Genomic DNA, 15,511 nt, shown 5'->3' with positions numbered 1-15,511 from the left:
GAGCCAGAACATAGAGCCAGACTGCGCTGCCACTCTTCTTTCTATTCCTGACTCTGCCATTAACCAACTGTATGATCAGAGGTCATGACTTAACTTCTGTGCACACTTCAGTTTACCTACTTTTAAAGGTAGATAATAGTAGCACTGTCCTTTATAGGATTATGGAAATGACGAAATTGCATATGTCTGCCAACACACACCATATATATGTGTAAGCATATACACACTATGTATGTATATATGTAGCACAGCATATAGACACACTATGTATGTATATATGTAGCATATATGCACAATATACATATTATAGACTATAAGTATACATATGCTACATATACTATATAAATATATGTAAAAAATATGTATATGCTATAAATATACAAACTACATATTATTAGAATTGTGCCTGGCATGGATAAAACAGCATATATATGTTTGCTGTTGGTGGTGCTAAGGATAACAAGGATAATAATAACAATGATGAAAAGGTATGTGCAAAGTAAATTAGTGAATATTACATGCTTCCCTAGATTTCAGAAACTTACTTATAATAGGTACCAACTTCCTAACAAGTCAGTTGTTCAAAGTTTGCATTTTTGCCTTTTAAATTACTTAAAGTAAATTTAAAATATTAAATATTTTAAAGTGGAAGTAATTATATTATTTGTTTTAATATTTTGTGTGTGTGATAAATGTTTAAATAATCCAACACTCAATCTAAATTTGTTTTACCAAAAGACAAAAAGAGACTTGTCTTGCTGATTAAATATAAGAAAGAGCTTGACAAGTGATAGGTCTGGCTGTGTCCCCACCCAAATCTCATCTTGAATTCCCCTGTGTTGTAGGAGGGACCTGATGGGAGGTAATGGAATCACAGGGGCAGGTCTTTCCTGTGCTATTCTCATGATAGTGAATAAGTCTCACGAGATCTAATGGTTTTAAAAACAGGAGTTTCCCTGTAGAAGCCCTTTTCTCTTGCCTGACATCATGTGAGATGTGCCTCTCACCTTCCACCATGATTGTGAGGCCACCCCAGCCATGTGGAACTGTAATCCCATTAAACCTCTTTGTTTTATAAATTGTCCAGTCTTGAGTATGTCTTTATCAGTGGCATGAAAATGGACTAATACAGTACATTGGTACCAGTAGTGTGGTGTTGCTGAAAAGATACCCAAAATTGGGGAAGCGACTTTGCAACTGGGTAGCAAGCAGAGGTTGGAACAGTTTGGAGAGCTCAGAAGAAGACAGGAAAATGTGGAAAAGTTTGGAACTTCCTAAAGACTTGTTGAATGGCTTTGACAAAAATGCTGAGAGTGATATGAACAACAAGGTCCAGGCTGAGGTGGTCTCAGATGGAGATGAGGAACTCATCGGGAACTGGAGTAAAGGTGACTCTTGTTATGTTTTAGCAAACAGACTGGCAGCATTTTGCCCCTGCCCTGGAGATTTAGGGAACTTTGAACTAGAGAGAGATGATTTAGGGTATCTGGTGGAAGAAATTTCCTTTTTTTTTTTTTTTTTTTTGAGATGGAGTTTTGCTCTTGTTGCCCAGGCTGGAGTACAATGGTGTGATCCCGGCTCACTGCAACCTCTAATTCCCAAGTTCAAGCGATTTGCCTCAGCCTTCCCGAGTAGCTGGGATTACAGGTATGTGTCACCATGCCTGGCTAATTTTGTGTTTTTAGTAGAGATGGGGTTTCTCCATGTTGGTCAGGCTGGCCCCAAACTCCTGATCTCAGGTGATCCGCCCACCTTGGCCTCCAAAGTGCTGGGATTACAGGCATGAACCACCACACCCAGTCTGGAGGAAGAAATTTCTAAGCAGTAAAGCATTCAAGAGGTGACTTGGGTACTGTTAAACACATTCAGTTTTATATGGGAAACAGAGCATAAAAGTTCAGAAAATTTGCAGCCTGACAATGCAATAGAAAAGAAAATCCCATTTTCTGAGGAGAAATTCAAGCTGGCTGCAGAAACTTGTATAAGTAACAAGGAACCAAATATTAATCCCCAAGACAATGGGGAAAATGGCTCCAGGGCATGTCAGATGTCTTCATGGCAGCCCCTCCCATCACAGGCCTGGAGGCCTGGAAGGAATAAATGATTTTATGGGATTGGCCCAGGGTCCCTGTGCTGTGTGTAGCCTAGGGACTTGATGCCCTACATCCCAGCCACTCTGTGTCTGAAAGGGGCCAATGTAGAACATGGGCCATGGCTTCAGAAAGTGAAAGCACCAAGCCTTAGCAGCTTCCACATGGTGTTGAGCCTATAGGTGCACAGAAGTCAAGAATTGAGGTTTGGGAACCTCTGCCTAGATTTCAGAGGATGTATGGAAACACCTGGATATCCAGGCAGAAGCTTGCTGCTGGGGTGGAGCTCTCATGGAGAACCTCTGCTAGGGTGATGCAGAAGGGAAATGTGGGGTTGGAGTCCTCACACAGAGTCCCAACTGGGGCATTGCCTAGTGGATCTGTGAGAAGGCCACCATCCTCCAGACCCCGGAATGGTAGATTCACCTACAACTTGCACTGTGGCCCTGGAAAAACCACAGACATCAATGCCAGCCCATGAAAGCAGCCAGGAGGTGGGCTGTACCCTGCAAAGCCACAGGAGTAGAGTAGCCCAAGGCCATAGGAGTCCATCTCTTGCATCACAGTCACCTACATGTGAGACATGGAGTCAAAGGAGATCATTCTGGAGCTTTAAGATTTGACTATCCCGCTGGATTCTGGACTTGCATGAGGCCTTGTAGCCCCTTTGTTTTGGCCAGTTTCTCCCATTTGGAATGGCTCTATTTACCCAATGCCTATACCTCCATTGTATCTAGAAAGTAACTAGCTTTTGATTTTACAGGCTTATAGGCAGAAGGGAATTGCTTTGTCACGGATTAGACTTTGGACTGTGGACCTCTGATTTATGCTGAAATGGGTTAAGACTTTGGGGGACTGTTGGAAAGACATGATTGGTTTTGAAATATTAGGACATGAGATTTGGGAGGGGCCACAGGCAGAATGATATGGTTTTGCTGTGTCCCTACCCAAATCTCATCTTGAATTCCCATGGGTTGTGGGTCAGACCTCTTTCTTTTGTAAACTGCCCAGTCTCAGGTATGTCTTATCAGCAGCATGAAAATGGACTAATACAACAATGTCCCCATCAGTACCATCAAACAATCTTGAATTGGCAAGAAAATGAATTGCAGAACAACCAAAAATGCCTACTCTACCTACAACACTTTTAATTCAAACAAAAGAGCACGGCATTATATCAATACCAAGTACCCAGGGATTCTATTTGTAACAAAGTCAAAGGAATTTTCTCTATAACAGGAAGTAAAATAATGAACAATGTGTAGAATGTATTTCCTTCACATATTCTGCCAATCCAATGTCTCGAACCATTTTTTGGCATCAAAAAGTACAAATATTCCATTATAATAGCTTACTAGCATGGAAAGTATCCAATTTAATTTCTCCTAAAATAGTAGGAAGAGCTAAATATATGCAACTTATAAAACCAAGGAATAATTTTGTAATTAAATTATATTAGGAGTAATGAATTTTTGTGATATTACATGTTTCTAAACTGTGGTTACAATATATTAAAACAAGCATTGCTGTTGTTATGTGCATAATGAAGTGTGGTGATGGTGACACAAAATCGTAGTAATGCATTTCTACCCTAAAAATGATTCCAAAGAAGCTGCAATGAAACCATCTCAAAATCACTAGCCTAATTTTAAAATACACTTTAAGAGGCTACACTTCAATTAGAAATTCTACCAAAAAATCATGAATCACATCCTCTAAGAAGAACTTGTAAATGATTCCATTCTAATAACATTCTGTCTACATAAGCTAAGGCATCACAGCATGTCTATTCGACGCTAGCCAGAGTTTACTGGCGCAGAATCTTTGGGGAGTCACAGAAGTGAAAAGAAGGTAATGTTAATAAAGTGGAAAAACTTAACCTGGAAGTTGATATGGTGAGGACAGATTTGTTCCTCAACAATCTGAACCTTGGCTTCGTGGCTAAACTATCCTCAAAAACACTAAGATCTTGGTGAGTAGGAAGGAAGAGGAGTGGCCTGATGCCCATGTAGTTGTCACAATCCTAAAGTGATTATCTTAGGAAAAAGGCACAGGCAACCACGACTGTGTCCAATTCTTCTTGTGAATAATACAATTTTCACCTATCAAAGTCCTCTAAATCATCTTAAAAGTTATTCCATACGATGCTTCAAATTCCCAAGGGTCCAAGAAACTTTCACCTATGATGAAGTATTTATTAGCAAATTAGCCTCAGAGGGAAAGTCTTTTAAACAATAAATCCTTCTTTTGCCTTCCATGGCTCTGTTCCCAAAACATTATGAAATACATAAATAAACATCTTATTTGACCAAACAGACCTAAGCTTCAGTGTTTCAGATGAAAAGACCACAGCAGAGTCTAAACAGAAAGCAAGTCAGTGTTGCCTTGAAGAAGAAAAAAGGAATAAAAAGATATACATAAATAAATGCTCACTTGGTTTTCAAAACAGCACATTTTTGTGGTCCCTAATACTTATGGACAATTGTTTGGTTAGAGAATAATTGTTTATTATGCAGCAATAATAAAAGTCACCACAAAGGATGGAGGAGTTACAAAGTAGCAGGTGTTACCCTAAGTCATTCATTTTACATATTGAATGTTCACAACAACACTGAGAGAGTAATACCCATCTTATAGATAATGATACCAAGGCTTTGATTTTTAAAGAGATTCACTGAGGGTGACTCATTAAATAAACAGCAGAGCCAGACTGTGACAATCCACATCTGTCACAGCTTCAAAACTGGTTTCCTCAACGAGCTTTGGGCTTCTCAAAGTAGGACTGTTTTAGGAAAACCAGACTTGGCTTCAAACAAAAGTGTTCACCTAATATATTCCAATCTCTCTTAACCAAGGAATCCTTCTAAAACCCTTCATTTGGGGGCATCTATATTAAGTTGTTAAGCACTATGCATCTGCATTAAGCAATTCCCAGATAAGGATTCTAGTAAAAGTAGTTTATTTTAGAGGTGATTTTAAAACACAATCACGCCTGTAATCCCAGCACTTTGGGAGGCCGAGGCGGGTGGATCACAAGGTCAGGAGATCGAGACCATGGTGAAACCCCGTCTCTACTAAAAATAGAAAAAATTAGCCGGGCACGGTGGCGGGCACCTGTAGTCCCAGCTACTCGGGAGGCTGAGGCAGGAGAATGGCGTGAACCCGGGAGGCGGAGCTTGCAGTGAGCCGAGATTGCGCCACTACACTCCAGCCTGGGCGACAGACCAAGACTCCATCTCAAAAAAAAAAAACACAATCAGGAGTGGAGAAGTGAGACAGGAAGGAAAGGAAACCCATAAGGGGAACATTTTTAAGCCACTTACCACTGTAGGTAACTGGGCTTAATCCACTAGAGAATTCTAGGATATAATATAAAGCATACACCTTTAAGTTATCCCACCCAAGAGGTGAGGGAGCTGTGGTATTTATCCACTGAATCTCATTGGTTAGGGTGAGCATGCATTGCCAGGAACTTCTGGGCAGCTGCATGGGTAGCAATGTGAGTTCTAGTAGCCAGACAATGAAAAAGAATGCAGGCACTGGCCAGCCACTGGAGCCCAGCTTGTGTTCTCAGGAGTGGTGAGGAAGAGGGTGCAGATATGGCACTGTGTCCATCCTAGCTATTAATATCATCAATGCTGGTGAAGGAAATTCAAGGAAGGTAAAGGAACAGACTTAGTGCCCAGATGCTGCTGCTGAGTCAACAATGACTGATACACTGCTCCAGGCCAAGGAACAATCCCAGCCCTCACAAAGCAATCCTCATGTGAATTCTGGTGTTTTTTTTGTTTTTTTGGGTTTTTTTTTTCTAGATAATGTAAGTTATTGTTTCAACCTTTAGGGAAAGTTACCAAATAAAATGAATAGCATTTGTCTTCTAAATTTATAACTACATCATTGCATTTAATCACTCAGTGGACTCCTGTATGACCTATCCCTTATCATACACAAGAAGGGTCAAAGTTGATAATTTTGGGATACCCTAGAGAAGTATATCCCAAAGAGAAAGCCTCACTGCTAAAAATCATTAATGAAATGTGTGGTGCCCAGTAGTTCTTTATGGAAGTCAGACTATTTTTAATAGGAAATCACTAGATTTTCTTGTTGACATTTATGATGCATCATTCAAAATATTTTTGAACTCTGGACTCATGCTGAAAAATGTTACTGTGACTTATGTAAATATTTAACTTTTAAACTTTGCTTTTGAACTCTGTAGAAATTTAAGGTTATCATAAGAGAAGACTATCTATGGTTGCCATTAATGGAAACTGAATCATCACTGTGTACAAACATCCAGAATGGTGTCTCATGCAAATTCACAGGCCAGAACAAGATGGCAGATGGCATAGATTGTAGAACCAATCTTTCTTGTGCTAAGTCTCTAGAAATGATTAAATATGCAGGTATAAATTTAAATCTCTAATCTAGGATCACAGGTAAACAAAAAGAATTACACTCTTTGAGCCACAAAGTATGAAAGGCAGAAAATAAATGAGATAAAAATGAAGTAGGAAATCAGAACCCAGCAGTCCACAGGTATTAAAACATAACAGATCTTTGGGCTATCCAAACCAGGTGGTGAAATGTCAGCACTACGAGTGATATGAAGAAATTGAAGTTAGAGCTCCACCTCACACCAGTCCTCATAATACATTACATATGGATTAAAAACCTAGATTCATAATGGTGATGAGAAGGAATCAGAAATATCTTAAAGGAAGCAAAAAGTGGGGAGGTAGTTGGAACGTAACTACATCAAAATTTAAAGCTTCAAGTTGTCTTTTGTTACCCATAAATTAGATGTTAAGAAAGTCAAAGACAAACCACAGACAGGAAGAGTGTAATTGCAACATTTATAACAGCTAAAGGAGTACATCTAGAATACACAGAGAACTGTCAACACAAGGGCAAGAGATATAAATAGGCAATCCATGTAAGGAAAAACTGAAATGGCCAATGAACATATGATAATATACACAGTTTACTAGCAAATCAGGCAATGGCAGATTAAAACAAGGTGATATAGCAGTTGCATCAGTTGGGCAAAAATTAAAATACTCCTGTTACTGTTGGTTGGGCTTAAGAAAACAGTTCCACTCATATAAGACGGGTCAGGTTATAAAATGGTACAGCCATTAACTATAATTTAGAATAGGTGTAACCTTGAATCAGCAATCGCATTTCTGAGCATTTACCTTAGGGAATCCCTGACCCATATTCCCAGAGAGGGCTACACACAGCTGACTATTACTCCATATTATAGGATTCTTTGTAATCCCAAATTAGAAACAAACACCAGGAATCCATCAATGAGAACTTTTGTATTCTTAAATAAAATTTGCTAATCAATTATTTAACATACGATAGAGCAATACGAAAGAATGTGATAGATACACATGTACTAACCCGAAAAACTCCCTAAGATAGACCAATTTAACAGAATGATATAGACACACATGTACTAACTTGAAAAATTCTCTAAGACACACTGTATGGTAAAAAGGAAATTGTGGAATAGTTAAAGTAATATGATGTGACTTAGTATAAAAATAGACATAAGCAAAACAAAATGAAGTATTTCCATAGTTACGCATGCACAAATTTATTTAAAAGAGACCTACAAAGAAACCATGAAGCTATTAGTTGACTCTGGATAGAGAACTAGGGTTAGAATCAATAGGAGAGTGCAGTTTAAAGGTAGTTACATTGCTTTACTCTTTTACAGATAAAAAGATACTTGTACATGATCCACAACATTAAAAATAAATAAGATTTGTAACAAAAAAAGAAAGTAATAGGAGTTCTTCATGTAAAACGTGTGTTTTTCCTCCCATTCCTTTTTAAATTTAATGACGTGTTCCTTTTCCCTTCCCCCAAGCTCCAGTTGTATGAAGACAAGGAAGAGTTTACTGAACTATATTGAACTTCTTGCATCTGAACTAGTGGTAACTAGTTTTATTTTTACACCAACCTTGGCACAGAAGCACGGCATCAAGTTGCAAGGCAAAGGTCTAATTTTTTTTCATATTCTAGCAGGATAGGTTTTGGTTAACTCTTTAACATTGACACTTTTTTTCCTCTTTAGCCTTTCTTTCAAAACCGGTGGAGCAGATTCTTACAGTTCACATGGTTTTCACAGCTAATACTTCCTGTGTCGGTTTTTTAGTGCTCACATGGCACGGATCCAGAGAAAAGTTATAGCCTAATGCATGCCACCTCTCAAGGACTCAGGCTGTGCAGGACTCCCTTCTCACCCGTGACTTACAAATAAATTCATCCTCTTCACATCACCTACACTTACACAAGAAAAACCACTCTCCTTAAAATAGTCATATTCAGAAACTCATTTTTGCTCATTTTATTCAATAAGATTTACAGAGCCAACAATACAGTGAAAAGAATTATTAAAATAAGTCCAGAGCTGGCACAAAGCATAAACATTTATCCCTAAAAACGATATTCATATTTATCTGCTTCCACCAACTCCAAACATTGTCAGTGTTTCACTAAAACACATTTCTGCTACCTAAAAATGACTCGCTAGCTTTAGTTTTTGATTCCTAAATTCATCATCTGTGCTGTCTTCTTTGTCACCTATCATTTCTATGGTGACAAATCAGAGAAGGGGTTTTGGAAGGCAACATGTCATTGTCTACAGAGGGGAAAGCCAGTGGCTTGAAATAAGTGGCTCTGATACAAGATCTGATGTAGCCATGACAAGAGGACATGCACAGAACACCATACAATGTGACCATTTACCTCCAATGCTATAAAAAAGAAAAACAAAAAACTCTTGTAAAATCCTCCCTGCTAGGGATTTCTGCTCACCTCTGAGCAGACTAGACCTCAGATGATTGCTAATCCAAGTACTTTGGTATAAGCTTCATGAACCAAAGAGGGAATATATTAGAAGAAGCCCAAAGGGAGAAGAGAGGCATATTACAATAAACACCAGTGCAAGCTTCCCTACCAATGGAAAACACAGTGCATAAAATCAAGGGATAAATTTAAAGGTATCACATTTTCTTGTTCTCTGAGAGATTATCTCTATGATACACGTGGCAGATTCCTAAAACTAACTGCCAGATAAAAATATTTTTTAAAAAGTGGCCCTCTAAGTAGCATCATGATTTTACCATTCATCCATGTACCTTCAAATGATCTTATGCAAAAACACCCACTAAAAGCTTGGCGTGCCATCTTTTATTTGCATGCACCATTTCTTCTAGCACACATTTACTCTAATTCATCACTTAGAGTCGTCCATCTCCTAAAAGTGGATGAATCACTCTTGCTGGTTCCAGGACTGGGCTTAAAGCCAGAAAGAAAATGACAAACTTGAAAGCATGGTAAGTCTAATTTTTTTTTCTTAAATCCTCTCATCTTTTGGATTCTAAGATATATGATCACTAAGAAATAAGCCTCCAAATTCTGATAAATGACTGAGAGATGACTTCGGTATTTAGAAAGTGAAAAATCAAATTTACTATTTCTATCTGTTAGCTAGAACTGTAAGAGTTATATCCATGAAAAGAAAAGTAATAACATGATAAAAGGAATTGCTACCACATTATCTGTTTCAGTGGGTCATAAACAGCAGTACAACCAAGATTAAAAAGTTTGTGAAAAAATTAAAACAAATTTTCCTGCATTTGAAAATAAACATGGGTCGAAATACTGGGTTCACAATAGAGATGCAACAAAGAGGCTTTGGTCCTAAACCCTTTTTCTTTATTAAGCAAATAAATATTGATGATTGGTCTAGAGGGGAGTTTAACTGAGTTGCCATGAATTATTTAAAAATCCCAGAATATCTTCTGTTGCTTTTATAGAAGCTTGATCTACAAGTTGAAAAATCAAACTGACAGTTTGGTCTCTTGTACAAATACGCAAACTCTAGAAATGTTCTAGGCATTATAAATACATCTTTCATGAATATAGTTTCAACAGTTCTAAAAATATCCTTTAGGAGAAGAAAAAAACACCCAAAAACAAAACTTCTTGCAAGCCATTGTTTTACACATAACAGCAGGAAACCAAACAGAATGTCTAAGCCAAAGCGATTAACACACCCAATAATAAATGTGAGTGTTAAGTAGGAAATCCTACTCAAATACAATTTTTGACATTAGCATAGGGTCTGTGGTTTACCTCCACTTCTACAGCCACACATGGTTCCACAGCACACTGATTTTGAATCTAACTCCAGGACAACAACTGAAATTTGCCTTTTGAATGATGTGTAAACAGGCTCATTCAGGAGTGGCCCTGGGACCAGACACTGGTATAATTGAGCTTGCCTCAGAGACAGAAGGCAAAGCTGACAGGCAACTAACTCCAGGAACTTTGGACATAAGAAACTAATTTAGAGTTTTGACAGAGCTAACAATTTGTTCCTCCTTCATCAGTAACTGTGGAGGTTGCAGCTGTTTTAATGGTATACTATTATTATTCTACTGTTTTCAACATGTATTTAGCATTCTCAATAAACCCTATCTCATTTCTCCATATATCAAAACTTAGAGAACAAAAACATTCTATATTCTGTGGCCTCTGAGGTTCAAGTGTAGGACTGTGGCAATGATGCTTGAAATAATAACCACTTTCCACGAGTGTTCTCATCTAACTGCCCATTAAACTCCAAATAAATCTTACGATCAGCAGATATTCTACTTTTTAATAATTCAGTACAGAATCATCAATTGGTTTCATAATAAATGAGATAATAAATTCATGCTATTGTGGGCAGAAAGCTAATTTAGTAAGAAATTCCTGACAACTGAAGGAATAGGCTAAAGGAATTTTATTCTTGATTTTCTGACATAAACAAATTATCAAGGCCAAATTCCTGCTGATTCTCAGAGGGTCCTTAATGAACAGCACAGGGGAAAAGAGAGAGAAAGAAAAGCCAACGGGTATGGCTACTGGGTCAAAAGTTATTTTCTCATCATTTTTCTTCATCCTTTATGGGTGGGGACTTAAATCAGGAAAGCTGGCTAATTATGTTCTACACCAAGTGTAATTCAAATTCCCCTGTTCTTATCCTAACACATAATATAAGCAGTACCAAAAATACCAGTTGCTCCAGAATTTAGCAAATCTACTATTTCAAACTAGTGACTTTGAAAAGTCCTAAATTCTAAGAATACCTTAGATATTCTTTAAAAGTGGAACATTTAAATAAACTGCAAAAGATCTGTAGAATGGATGTTCTTCTACAGACAAGATACGTAAATACTTTTCAAAGTAGTAAACGATGGAAAAATGTAAGAAAGACATATCTCATTTCTTACCTTGTTTTGATCTGTCCAGTAAAAGAAAAATCCCTGAGGGTCAGTCCTCAAAATAATTGGAGTAACAATAGTTGAGTCCTAGAAATGTAAGAAGAAACATGAATATCAACATATATAATTGTAGAAAAATCTATCCAGGAGTTATTTAAGAAGTAATAATTGTAAGGAGATTCTCCAAAGTAGTCAATTACTAAGAAAAATTTCAAAAGAAATTAGACATGGCATTTTTAACTTCATGGAATTATCCATTATGTAACTGAAGTACTTTCCTAATAATCAGAATACTTATACATAACTTGTAACGGAAAAAGCCATTATGCATTTATTAAGGTATGTTTTCTATTAAAAATCTATATTTAGTTTTCCAAATAATTTTAGGACTAAACATCATTACATATTTTTATGATTAATATTAACTAAAATCCATGCTTAAGAATAGTATTTTAAATTACATTTGCTCCATAAAATGATTTTTAATTGTAATAGAGTAAAACATAGCATTTGAGCATCCCTGTTTCCAAGGTAACTGTAAATAAGGCCATCTTCTACATATTCAGAAAGATATATGCAAACTTGCTGCAAATTTCAATTTTACATGCTAAAATAAAACATCATAGGTAAATAGTCTTCAAAGTTGAAGGCATGCATAGTACAAAGCAAAACTTGCCCACATTGTAATTACAATATTAAACATTTCTAAAACACGTGTTCTTTTCTCTTAGCAATTTTCAGAAAGACATACTATCTGCACAAGAAAATACATATCACTGGATATGGATTTTTATCCTGAAACACTCAGGCCTTTGCAGGAATTGCATTTTTTAGAGAGACATAAATTGCCAGTTTTTTCAACTGTTTCATACGCACAACCATAGTGCGTCATATCATCTAGCTTATTAAAAGAATTTGTAATGAAAATTAGAACTTGAGAGATAATTTTGGCATAGGGACTTTTTTCTTCCTAATGGGCAGAGTAGTATGAACGATTTTTATCTATATATTGTTTTATTGTAAGAGCTCGGTTCTGGAAGATGTTCTTCTCTTGGGTTCAAATTCCTGCCTGTCCTGTCTCAGTGCATAGCTTTACACAACTGAAAAAAGAAGGGGATAATCATAATACGTAACTCAGAAGGTTGTCGTGAGAATTAGCTAGGATAATCTGGGGTAAAGCATCTGGGCACGTATGCCACATAAAAATGTTCATTATTATTATAGTGGATTGTATTTAAAAACAGATGTATCAAAATACTAAATGTAAGTTTATCAGAATATTCTGTGTTACTGTAGTAAAATACACAGAACATAACATTTACTCTTTTCTAATATACTTTTCAGTGGTATTACATGCATTCACCTTGCTGTGCTGCCATCAGCACCATCCATCTTCAGTACTTTTCATCTTCCCAAATTGAAACGCCACATGCATTAAACACTAATTCCTCATTCCCTCCTCCCCCCATAACCTGGCAACCACCATTCTTACTTTCTGTATCTATGAATTTGACTACTCCAGGTAATTAAATAATTTGACTATTTTAAGTAGTTATATAAGTAAAATTGTATAATATTTGTCCTTTTGTGTTTGCCTCATTTTATTTAGCATGAAGTCCTAAAACTTCATTCATAGAGCATGTGTCATATCTCCTTCCTGTTTAAAGCTGAATAATGTTCCATTTATGTGTATGCCATGTTTTGTTTATCCATTCATCCACTGATGAATATCTAGGTTGTTTCCACCTTTTGGCTATTGTGAATAATGCTGTTATGAACATAGATGCACAAATATCTGAGTCCTTGGTTTCAGTATATACCCAGAAGTGGAAATACTGGATCACATGATAGTACTATGTTTTTTTTTTTGAGGAACTGCCATTCTGTTTTATGCTGATATTCCATATATACATCCTTAACATGCAGTTGGAAAAAACATATTTTACAAGGACTGTGCTGTTGCAAGGAACTTCAGCTAGAATTTTTAAATTTCCTAATTACTTCTAAATGTCAAAAAAAGACATTTGAAAATAAACTTGATATTATAATGAAAGAATAATTTTTAATATATTTTAGGCTTCTTTCATGAGATTGCATGCATAATAGCTCACAGAAATATTTCCAATAAATCATAGCAATATTTTCAGTCCTGTTTTCTTACTTCTAGAAGTGGGCAAAATAAAAGTTTTGACAGGCTGCATACAACACACATTCCCACTTCTAGAGGAACTTAGAATAAACTGTAGGTGTGTCTTATCTTTTTCAAGTCAGTTCCTTTTCTTATCAGAGCATCTGACAAAATTCTAATCAAAATCTTGGTGGCAATTCCCTGCAAGGATCCCAGACAATCAAACATTTAAGTGAGCAGAATAAAACTTTTCAAAATTTATATTTAGGAACACTATTCTATGCTGCCTAGTTTGTTTCAGATATTTCCATTTCTAGCTTATTCCTTCCCCTCCTTCAAAATTAAACCTTCTTTGTTCAATGTTTTCTTGACCCCACTCTTCCGGCCACAGTTCCTCTGTTAAGTGATCATTTATCCCGGCTCCCTGCCTGCTTCCTTCATAATCACCTCTAACATTCCAAGATCCCCTGGAACTTGGCATTCTTGCCATGCAAAGTAGGATTTGACCCAGAAATATATGAATGTCTATTTTCATTTCCACCTGCTTGTTTTCCCACCTCCCACATAGCTGCTAGTGTCTATATTCTCCCCATACCAAAGTAGCCACTCAACCCAGATCCCAAATATTCTTAGTTGTCAGAACATATGCCCAGGTTTGAAACTTGAAATATATGATCATCCTTCATTGACAAAGGAGCTGCAGATAGGTTGCAACTCTTGGGACCTTTGTAGAATGATGAAGACAGCTCTCAGATGGTCTATATTTTAATCCTTTACCTCTCCATCAACATCTATAACATGTGTATTTCATAAGATTGTTGTTTTGAAACTTTCATATGCATCAAATTCACTGAGGGATGTTGTAAAAACACAGATTGCTGGGCTCTTTCTCCAGAGTCCCTCATTTAGTAGCTCTGGGACAGAGTCTGAAAATCTGCACTTCTAAGAAGCTCATGGTGATGCTGATGCTGTTGGTCCAGGGACCACACTTAAAAAACCACAGATGTAGGCGTATAATGGGTGAGGCTTTAGGTCAGGAATATGATGATGTTTACCTCCAAGAACACCTGTGACCTTAGAATGCAGGCAAACCATATCTTGTAAGTATATTGCTTCTAAGAATTCAACTCTAATTTACTTAAAGTTATAAGATATTTTTTCTAATAAGTATTTGTCTATAAAAAAGAAAACAGTAATAAACACACTTGTCTTAAGTTAGTAATAGCAGATAATGTTCAGTAAATTTCTACTTGCTGCTCTTTATTTGATAGAATACGTTTTACTGTCATATCATCAATAGTGAAGACTAATATAGTAATTAAGAAGATGTTATTTAGTAAATTACATGAATCTCTGAAGAGTTTTTAAGCCAAATCAAAAATGATCAAGGGGCAAAGCAAAAGACCTTAACAAAACCTCGAAATCCTGAAGAATAAGAAACAATTCAGCAAGAAAAAAAAAGAGTCAGTGGAATCAACATTAACATTACAATGATTTGCTCATCAATGCACTGATATAAGTCAATAATAAATACTAAAGAAGCTGACATGAAATGACAAAGGCGTTACTAATCCAAACTCACTTCTAATACCAGTATACCTTTTTATAAAAATCCCTGACTGAATAGTAACTGATGCATCCTCAACATTTGCTCTGAGCCAATCACTGTGGCGAACTTCACAGCTTTTCTCCTTTAATACTTATAATAAAGCTTTTCTCCTTTAATACTTATAATACTTATAATAACTTATAATAACTTAAGACACTATTATTATTCCCATTTTACAGATACCTAGACCAAGGCTTGGGCTAAATAACTTGCTCAAGGAAAGCCAGTTAAGCTGGTACGGGAAGCACTGGAAATTAAACCTTCAAGTACGCACTCTATAACAGTGCTTCTCAACTTTTTCCATTATTGCCCTGCAAAGGAGCCTTTTTAGGTCTTTATTTTTCTAATAATCCCCCACGACATTTCAATATTACAGATAGGCTGAATATCTGTATAT

General features: G+C 36.6%; 1 protein-coding gene across 1 annotated transcript in view; it reads right to left on the bottom strand.

Annotated features, from left to right (window-relative positions):
* The window catches only part of PLCB1 (phospholipase C, beta 1 (phosphoinositide-specific)), a 765,482-nt gene extending 751,767 nt beyond the window's left edge, over window positions 1-13,715 (bottom strand). Inside the window, exons 1-2 of the mRNA XM_011998595.1 lie at window positions 13,635-13,715; window positions 11,387-11,461 (exon numbers count right to left, since the gene is read on the bottom strand). The gene's annotated coding sequence lies outside the window, so the exon portion shown is untranslated. The remainder of the gene's footprint in view (window positions 1-11,386; window positions 11,462-13,634) is intronic.
* Between the last annotated feature and the right edge of the window lie 1,796 nt (window positions 13,716-15,511).

This window comes from Mandrillus leucophaeus, unplaced genomic scaffold (genome assembly GCF_000951045.1).
Source record: "Mandrillus leucophaeus isolate KB7577 unplaced genomic scaffold, Mleu.le_1.0 Scaffold116, whole genome shotgun sequence".
In the NCBI taxonomy this organism is placed as follows: Eukaryota; Metazoa; Chordata; class Mammalia; order Primates; family Cercopithecidae; genus Mandrillus; species Mandrillus leucophaeus.
This window is presented reverse-complemented; position numbering and strand designations above follow the sequence as displayed.